The following is an 8,658-nucleotide window of genomic DNA, read 5'->3' as shown; positions in this document are numbered from 1 at the left end:
TTTTATTAATTAATTTATTCTTATTATTATTAATTTATTTATTAATTCTATTATTATTATTATTATTTTATATATTATTATTATTATTAATTTTTTTTGTATATTCGTTCTGGGGCTGGGCCCCGTTTGGCAGTGGCCCAGAGGGTTCGGGCCCGGGGGGGCAGTGGCTCACGTGGGGCGAGGCCCACCTGGCAGTGGCCCAGAGGGGGGCGATGCGGGTGCGGGTTATCGGGCACAGCCCGAACGGGCACTGGCCCGCGGGGCGCACCCGATTTGGGCGCTGCGGGGCGCCGGCGACCAGGGAGCAGGGGGGGCCAGGGCGGCGATGTGGTGGCAGAACGGCGCGGACGCGCGGTGAGCGGCACCCGCAGCGGAGCAGCAGCAGCAGGGCTGCACGGCGGAGGGAGAGCGACCGCAGGGGGCGGCCATGGCGCGGCCATGGCAGAAGCACACGGGGCGCGAGCGAGGGGGGCTCATCGGCGGTGGACGCGGTCGGCTGTGGCAAGGGCGCGGTGCAGGTGGCCGCGGCGAGGGCATGCGCTGGCGCGGGCGTGCGCGCACGGGGCACGGCGAGCGCTGCTACGAGAGGGATGGCGGCGCGGTGACCGCGGGAGAAAAGAGGTGGGCCGGTGCCTCACCGCGATTCGTAGGGAACGGGGCAGTGGGGGTCGAGGGGGATGGCGGGGACGGCGGCGTAGGGGAGGCAGTCCGGCGGGGGAGAGCGCTCCGGCGAGGCGGCGGCGTCCTGGCGCGGGGGGGGGGGGGAGGCGACGGGGCCGGGGCGGCGGCGTCCAGATCGGGACGGAGGGGAGTGGGGGAACGACGTGGGGGGGGGGGGGAGAGTGGGGCGACGGGGTAGGTTAGGGTTTGGGTCGGGCGGTGGCCTAATAGGCCAGGGGCAGCAGGGGGGTGGGCCGGTTGGGCCGGCCTGGCCTGCCCAGTGGCCAGCTGGGCCGAGACCCAACCGGGGGGGGGGTTGTTTCCTTTTTTTGTTTTTTGTTTTGTTTTGCATTTTCTTTTATTTATTTTCTTTCACCTTTTAATCCATTTTAAAATACTTAGGCATTTTCTAAAAAGGAGTTTTCTCCACAATAATTACCAGTGTATTATTTGGCACCCACCGAACATTTTTGTTTTAATATTTGAAAATCTTTACCGCTTGACTTTATTTTTAGTTTGAATTTCGAATCGATTTTGAACTAACACGAGATTAACAACAGTAATCGTGGTGACGTGGCATCATTAACGTAGGTTTACTGTAGCATAATTATCCGGGCGTCACAATTCTCCTCCACTATAAGAAATCTCGTCCCGAGATTTAAGAGGGAAGTAAAGGGGGAAGGTTCGGGTTACGAAATTCTAGGGAGCGTTCTTGGTCTTGGTTGTTCTTCTCGAAGAGGTTGATCCATTACATTGATGTCTTCTTTCTGCTGTTTCAGGTCATCATGATAAAGTTGTCGTCCTCTCTTCGGGAACTCCATCGTACTTACGACAGAGTAAGGGGGGTATTCTGGAAGAACGGACTTCTGCAGGGTTTACTATCTGGTCAATATCATCGGGGAAGGTGGCGGAAAGTATCTCTCGAACTAAATCTTAAGAAAAGCCAAGAGTAAGTAAGAAAGTACCATGAGAAGTTTCAAACGGGTAGGCAATCGTTCGAAGCCTGAAACAAAGTGTGAAAGGTGTTCAAAGCAATCGGAATAAGTATTATGTCTGATGCCAGTATAGATCAGTAGGACGGAGGTCCGTGAATTACATACGAGGCCACGCGCGATGAATAAATTTGGGAACAGGGGGTGCACAGGAGAGTCAGGTTTCGATCCTGTGGAACTGTGGGTTATGGGCCCACCATGTGGGTTAAAAGTAGGAAGGGCGGTGACATCTTGCACGATCATGATAGCAAGGCATGTCAGAGGGTAGCCTGTCAGTTATATGTCAGCAACATCGTTGGTACCAAGGGCGAGGGACGAAGAGAACCATTTTCCTGCTCGTTGAAACGAGGCGGACCATTAGGCAAAGTTCTCGTCCATCGGTGGTTACCGAAATGTCACCAACAATAATAACAGGGTCTTACTGACAGAGTTGTACACCGAGGTGTTTACATAAGCAGGAGAATATTACTGCTTAGATCATATAGATCACCAGAAAGGTTAAACCAAACAATGGAAAGGAAAATATGATTATTAGATTAAACAGAAGAATGGAAAGGAAAATGTGTTTAAACACATATTTCAAGGGTATATCCTTCCCAAGGACAAGCAGAGCATGATATCCATGACGTGATATAATGTAGAAAACTCTTTAGGTACGGGAGAGAAATTTCAGGACATTACCCATACAACGGTGTGTGGATAATTGAGCAGGAAACAATTAGCTTTGGGCTTCAAATGTTCCTGTTTAAAATCAGAGTACCATAGACATGCTTCGAGATAGCATTGACATGGTCAACAGGTGAAGATCAGACTTTGGAAACAAAAAGGATCCATCAGGAACAACTTATAGAGCAAGTCTTACAATTTCCTCATGGAAGAATAGCTAGCCTTGCTAAAAAGGAAAACTTATAACAATAGGTCCTCCCGCCAGGTGTGTTAGGCATGACATCACCTTACCGGGTCATAAATAGGCCAATGTTATAACTCTTGGAAATACGTTCCAACCATCATATCTGACCGAGATTCAGATCTGATTGATGTCAGGATAACTCAGACTCAGGATCCCTGAGAAGAAAAGGTGCAACACAAATTGTCGAAACGACATCGAAGATTCTCGGGAGATGAACTATGGAAGCGAGTTCCGAACAAGGGTTCATAATTAAATCAAGGAGAGGTGAGGAGGTGACTGCTTGACTCAGCGACAATCCATTGAGATTTCCAAAAGATGGATTTCCACCACTATGTGAACAAGGAGATGACATTAGCTAGATCGAATGACTTAATGATGTATGCTCGAGGAAAACATACACAGTTAAACATTGGTTGAAATGTGCACCCGAAATATGGGCTAGGTAGCACGATCAATGTTCGAATGATGATTCATTAAGCCATAGACGTAGAATGAAACTATAGACCAATAACTCCAAAGCAATAGGGCAGCTAGAAGTTTAGAATTTACACATCACAGACCATTGGTCGGTATTCCTTTTAGAAACAACACGGGGACCAAGAAAGAATGGTGATGGTGAGAAGTATCACTGTACCAAGAATTTCTTAAGAGGTGGAGTAATGTTCACGACATTCTTGACATCAAAAATGGTAATACTCCACGGTAGAACATAACATAAGTTGGATAGCAGGGGAAATCAAGATACATCACAAAATATGAACAAGTTCGTGTTGGGGGGGAGGTAAGGATGTTGTCGATGATAACATAATTCATCGAGGGGCAAGGATGGTATTTCTCATCCTGAATTTCGACACACAACTTGGAAGAAGTCAAATTTGTTGACAATGATCACGACAAATTTGTCGAGAGGTTTTCAAGAAGATGTAATTGATCGACGATGACATTAAGTCAAAGGAATGATGAAAGCGAAAGGTTATTGGAACCATGGGTAGCACACAAACTCGGGGTCAAGTTTGTTGTTCGAGGTGAAACGATATGACGAGGAAAATCGACGTAAGCTTAGCATCATCGTCGAAAGTGGTGCTCCGGGAATAAGGACCAGGTAGCACAGTTAAAATCATCAAGATAATGATATAGCCAAACAGGCTAGGAATGACGCGATCGGGTACAAACTCGTAAGTAAGGAACATTACTAAAAGTTGTTGAACCGTAGTGCGGACTCGATTCAATTATCGGGGTACTCGAGTGATTAACCACTCAAAACCCAGGAGAAATAGTAATCCGTGAGAATGTAGTACTTGATGAAGAACTCATAAGAAGTTATGCAGTTCCAAGATAATCTCGAGATACCAGGGGGTAATACTCGACGACAAACCAAAGTAGAGGTTGGACTGGGGTATTGCTCTTACAGAAGACAAGTGCTTAAATTTGTACGAGAAATGGTATTTAAAGGAGAACATGGTCGGAACGACGTCCACGGATACCAGATGAACTTATTACAAGGGGACAATTATTTTAAGAGAAGCTTCCATGATAAGGTATACATCGTGTCCATGGGCATGAACACAAAGTTCAAGGTCGACTCCCACTTCTCCAACGCATATCCTTTCATTTACTTCTCGCGTTCGATGAAGTTGTAGTGTTGAAATTTTATATGGCAAAATACCAGGAGAGTATGACTCGTGAAAACTTTCGAGTTCACACATATTAAGGAAGGCATAGGTTCAACCCATCAGGGCTTCTTAGAACATATACCACGAACTTCGGAGTAAATAATACAAGCTCGAAAGTAGAGTATGGTTCACAGGGCAGAGGATACAATTTACCAAAGGCCTCATGTATCCGAGGAAAAGCTCACCAGCTTATTTAATATGGAGGACATTGTCGGATAAAATCCGACAAAAGGGTCTGGTGGTCCCCAAGGGATCTGATGTGAGCATCAGTACTCAACCAGAGGAAGAAAGAATGCAAGGAGATCAGACTATAGAAACAACCGACTAACTCAAAAGCCCAAATGCAAAGGAATTATGAATTCCAAGACAAGGGATCAGAGGCAATGCTCTGATTAGGGATGGATAAGTTGAATAGCCTTAGGGGTACAATCGATGATGATTTGATTGGTCGAGATCCAGCTCATGTTAAAGATGTCTGAGCCGGAAGGATGAATTCTAGGATCTGATTGAGGATTGCGAGCATTCGCATCATATTGAATCAATGGACTCAAAAAGATAATGACAAAGGATGCCAATAAGATTTCGAGGTTTATGGGATTAATCATAATGCTAGTAAGCAAGAATTTCAAGAGCAACAGGCTCCTGAAGATTTTCGGAAGATCGAATGATATTTTGAACACTTTTGTGAAATACTTGAATCAACTAGGGATGAGCGGATACTCGGTAAGTGCGAGGATTATCCGTAGGGGTATTTAGGTGACAAAGAACAGCAGGGTAGTAAGCTCAAGGGATTCTCGGAACAACAGAGAGAATTTCGAGGTATCTTGTAATAACAAGATCATCTGGGAAACATTGTATGAATGGCGAGTATACGTGGTTATCCATAGGAGTTTATCGATGAAAGGGAATTCTAAAAGCGATGAACACAAGTTCTCGGGTTGTCAGCGGAGAGTATCTTCAGGGTCTTCACGTGCAACAGACGATCATCAGTAATAAGGGGCTCTCCGGGTGAAAGTGATAACGAGATCCTAATGTTAGATTTAGTAAAATCATTTAACCCGAATAGAAGAGAGATCAGAGTCCCAGAGTATAGGCAAGGAGTAAAAGATCCTAATACCACCCAATGGCGACGTGGGCCCGTAAGACACACAGCCATGTTAGTAAAAGTTTTTCAATGACTAGACTCGACTTCGGCCAAGGAGTTGGAAAGGGGGATTCCTACAGGCAGTTGGCTCTGATACCAACTTGTGACGCCCCCGATTTGACCGTACACTAATCATGCACGCAAATGTGTACGATCAAGATCAAGGACTCACGGGAAGATATCACAACACAACTCTAAAACATAAATAAGTCATACAAGCATCATAATACAAGCCAGGGGCCTCGAGGGCTCGAATACAAGTGCTCGATCATAGACGAGTCAGCGGAAGCAACAATATCTGAGTACAGACATAAGTTAAACAAGTTTGCCTTAAGAAGGCTAGCACAAAAGTAGCGACGATCGAAAAGGCAAGGCCTCCTACCTGGGACCTCCTAACTACTCCTCGAAGCCGAACTCCATGTAGAATCATCCTCGGGATCTCTAGCTCCTGTACTCCAGTATCTGGTTGCGACAATCAGGTATAGACAAGGGAAAAGAGGGAGAAAAGCAACCGTGAGTACTCATCCAAAGTACTCGCAAGCAAGGAGCTACACTACATATGCATGAGTATGTGTGTAAAGGGTCATATCGGTGGACTGAACTGCAGAATGCCAGAATAAGAGGGGGAGAGCTAATCCTGTCGAAGACTACGCTTCTGGCAGCCTCCATCTTGCAGCATGTAGAAGAGAGTAGATTGAAGTCCTCCAAGTAGCATTGTATAGCATAATCCTACCCGGCGATCCCCTCCTCGTCGCCCTGTTAGAGAGCGATCACCGGGTTGTATCTAGCACTTGGAAGGGTGTATTTTATTCAGTATCCGGTTCTAGTTGTCATAAGGTCAAGGTACAACTCCGGGTCGTCCTTTTACCGAGGGACACGACTATTCGAATAGATAAACTTCCCTGCAGGGGTGCACCACATAACCCAACACGCTCGATCCCATTTGGCCGGACACACTTTCCCGGGTCATGCCCGGCCTCGTAAGATCAACACGTCGCAGCCCCACCTAGGCTCAACAGAGAGGTCAGCACGCCGGTCTAAACCTATGCGCGCAGGGGTCTGGGCCCATCGCCCTATGCACACCTGCACGTTGCGTACGCGGCCGGAAGCAGACCTAGCCCCCTTAATACAAGCACGAGCTTACGGTCCAATGCGGCGCGCGCCACTCAGTCGCTGACGTCAAAAGAGCTTCGGCTGATACCACGACGTCGGGATACCCATAACTACTCCCGCGTAGATGGTTAGTGCGTATAGACCAAATGGCCAGACTCAGATCAAATACCAAGAACTCGTTAAGCGTGTTATGTATCCGCAAACGCCGACCAGGGCCAGGCCCACCTCTCTCCTAGGTGGTCTCAACCTGCCCTGTCGCTCCGCCATAAAGTAACAGTCGGGGGCCGTCAGGAACCCAGGCCCACCTCTACCGGGGTGGAGCCACCTGTCCTTTCAGCCCCCTCATCAGAATCACTTGCGGGTACTCCTCGAGCCGACCCGACTTTAGTCACCACATGTGTCATGTATAAATGTATATAGTATATACCCGTGATCACCTCCCAAAGTGATCACGGCCCAGTAGTATAGCATGGCAGACGGACAAGAGTGTAGGGCCACTGATGGAACACTAGCATCCTATACTAAGCAGTAGGATAGCAGGTAAGGGTAACAACTGTAGCAACAATGACAGGCTATGCATCAGGATAGGATTGACGGAAAGCAGTAACATGCTACACTACTCTAATGCAAGCAGTATGGAGAAGAATAGGCGATATCTGGTGATCAAGGGGGGGCTTGCCTGGTTGCTCTGGCAAGTAGGAGGGGTCGTCAACTCCGTAGTCGAACTGGGCAGCAGCAGTGTCGGTCTCGTAGTCTACCGGAGAGAAGAGGGGGGAAGAAACAGTAAATACAATGCAAACATAAGCATGACGATGCGTGACATGACAATGAACAGTGCGAGGTGTGTCCTAACGCGACAGTAGGTGGTACCGGCGAAGGGGGGGAACATCCGGGAAAGTATTCCCGATGTTTCGCGTTTTCGGACAAACGGACCGGAGGGGGAAAGTTGCGAGTTCGATAGGTTAGGGAGGTGTGGTGGACGAACGGACTGCGTATCCGATTCGTCTCGTCATTCTGAGCAACTTTCATGTTGAAAATATTTTAATCCGAGTTACGGATTAAAAGATATGATTTTCTAAAGATTTTATTAATTTCTGGAATTTAATTAATTATTTAATTTGATTCGAAATTTGGATTTATGACATCAGCATGATGTCATGCTGACATCAGCAGTCAACAGGGGTTGACTAAGTCAAACTGACATGTGGGTCTAGTGGGACCCACCTGTCATTCACTGTTTAGGTTAATTAGGGTTTAGTTAATTAATTACTGTTTAATTAAATTAAACAGGATTAATTAACTTAATAAATTTAGTTAATTAATTAATTAATTAAAATTAAAATTATTTTTATTTTCTTTATTTATTTATTTATTAATTTTTATTAATTAATTTATTCTTATTCTTATTATTAATTTATTTTATGTATTATCTTTTTTTATTTTTATTTTTATTTTATTTATTTATTATTTTTATTAATTAATTTATTCTTATTCTTATTATTATTAATTTTATTATTATTATTATTTTATTTATTATTATTATTATTATTATTATTATTTTTTGTATATTCGTTCTGGGGCTGGGCCCCGTTTGGCAGTGGCCCAGAGGGTTCGGGCCCGGTGGGCAGTGGCTCAGGTGGGGCGAGGCCCACCTAGCTGTCGCCCAGAGGGGGGCGATGCGGGTGCGGGTTATCGGGCACAGCCCGAACGGGCACTGGCCCGCGGGGCGCACCCGATTTGGGCGCTGCGGGGCGCCGGCGACCAGGGAGCAGGGGGGCCAGGGCGGCGATGTGGTGGCAGAATGGCGCGGACGCGCGGTGAGCGGCGCCCGCAGCGGAGCAGCAGCAGCAGGGCTGCACGGCGGAGGGAGAGCGACCGCACGGGGCGGCCATGGCGCGGCCATGGCAGGAGCACACGGGGCGCGAGCGAGGGGGGGCTCATTGGCGGTGGACGCGGTCGGCTGTGGCAAGGGCGCGGTGCAGGTGGCCGCGGCGAGGGCATGCGCGGGCGCGGGCATGCGCGCACGGGGCACGGCGAGCGCTGCTACGAGAGGGATGGCGGCGCGGTGACCGTGGGAGAAAAGAGGTGGGCCGGTGCCTCACCGCGATTCGTAGGGAACGGGGCAGTGGGGGTCGAGGGGGATGGCGGGGACGGCGGCGTAGGGGA

Source organism: Aegilops tauschii, chromosome 5, assembly GCF_002575655.3.
Source record: "Aegilops tauschii subsp. strangulata cultivar AL8/78 chromosome 5, Aet v6.0, whole genome shotgun sequence".
Lineage (NCBI taxonomy): Eukaryota > Viridiplantae > Streptophyta > Magnoliopsida > Poales > Poaceae > Aegilops > Aegilops tauschii.
The sequence above is the reverse complement of the archived record's forward strand: the minus strand, read 5'-3'. Positions refer to the sequence as shown.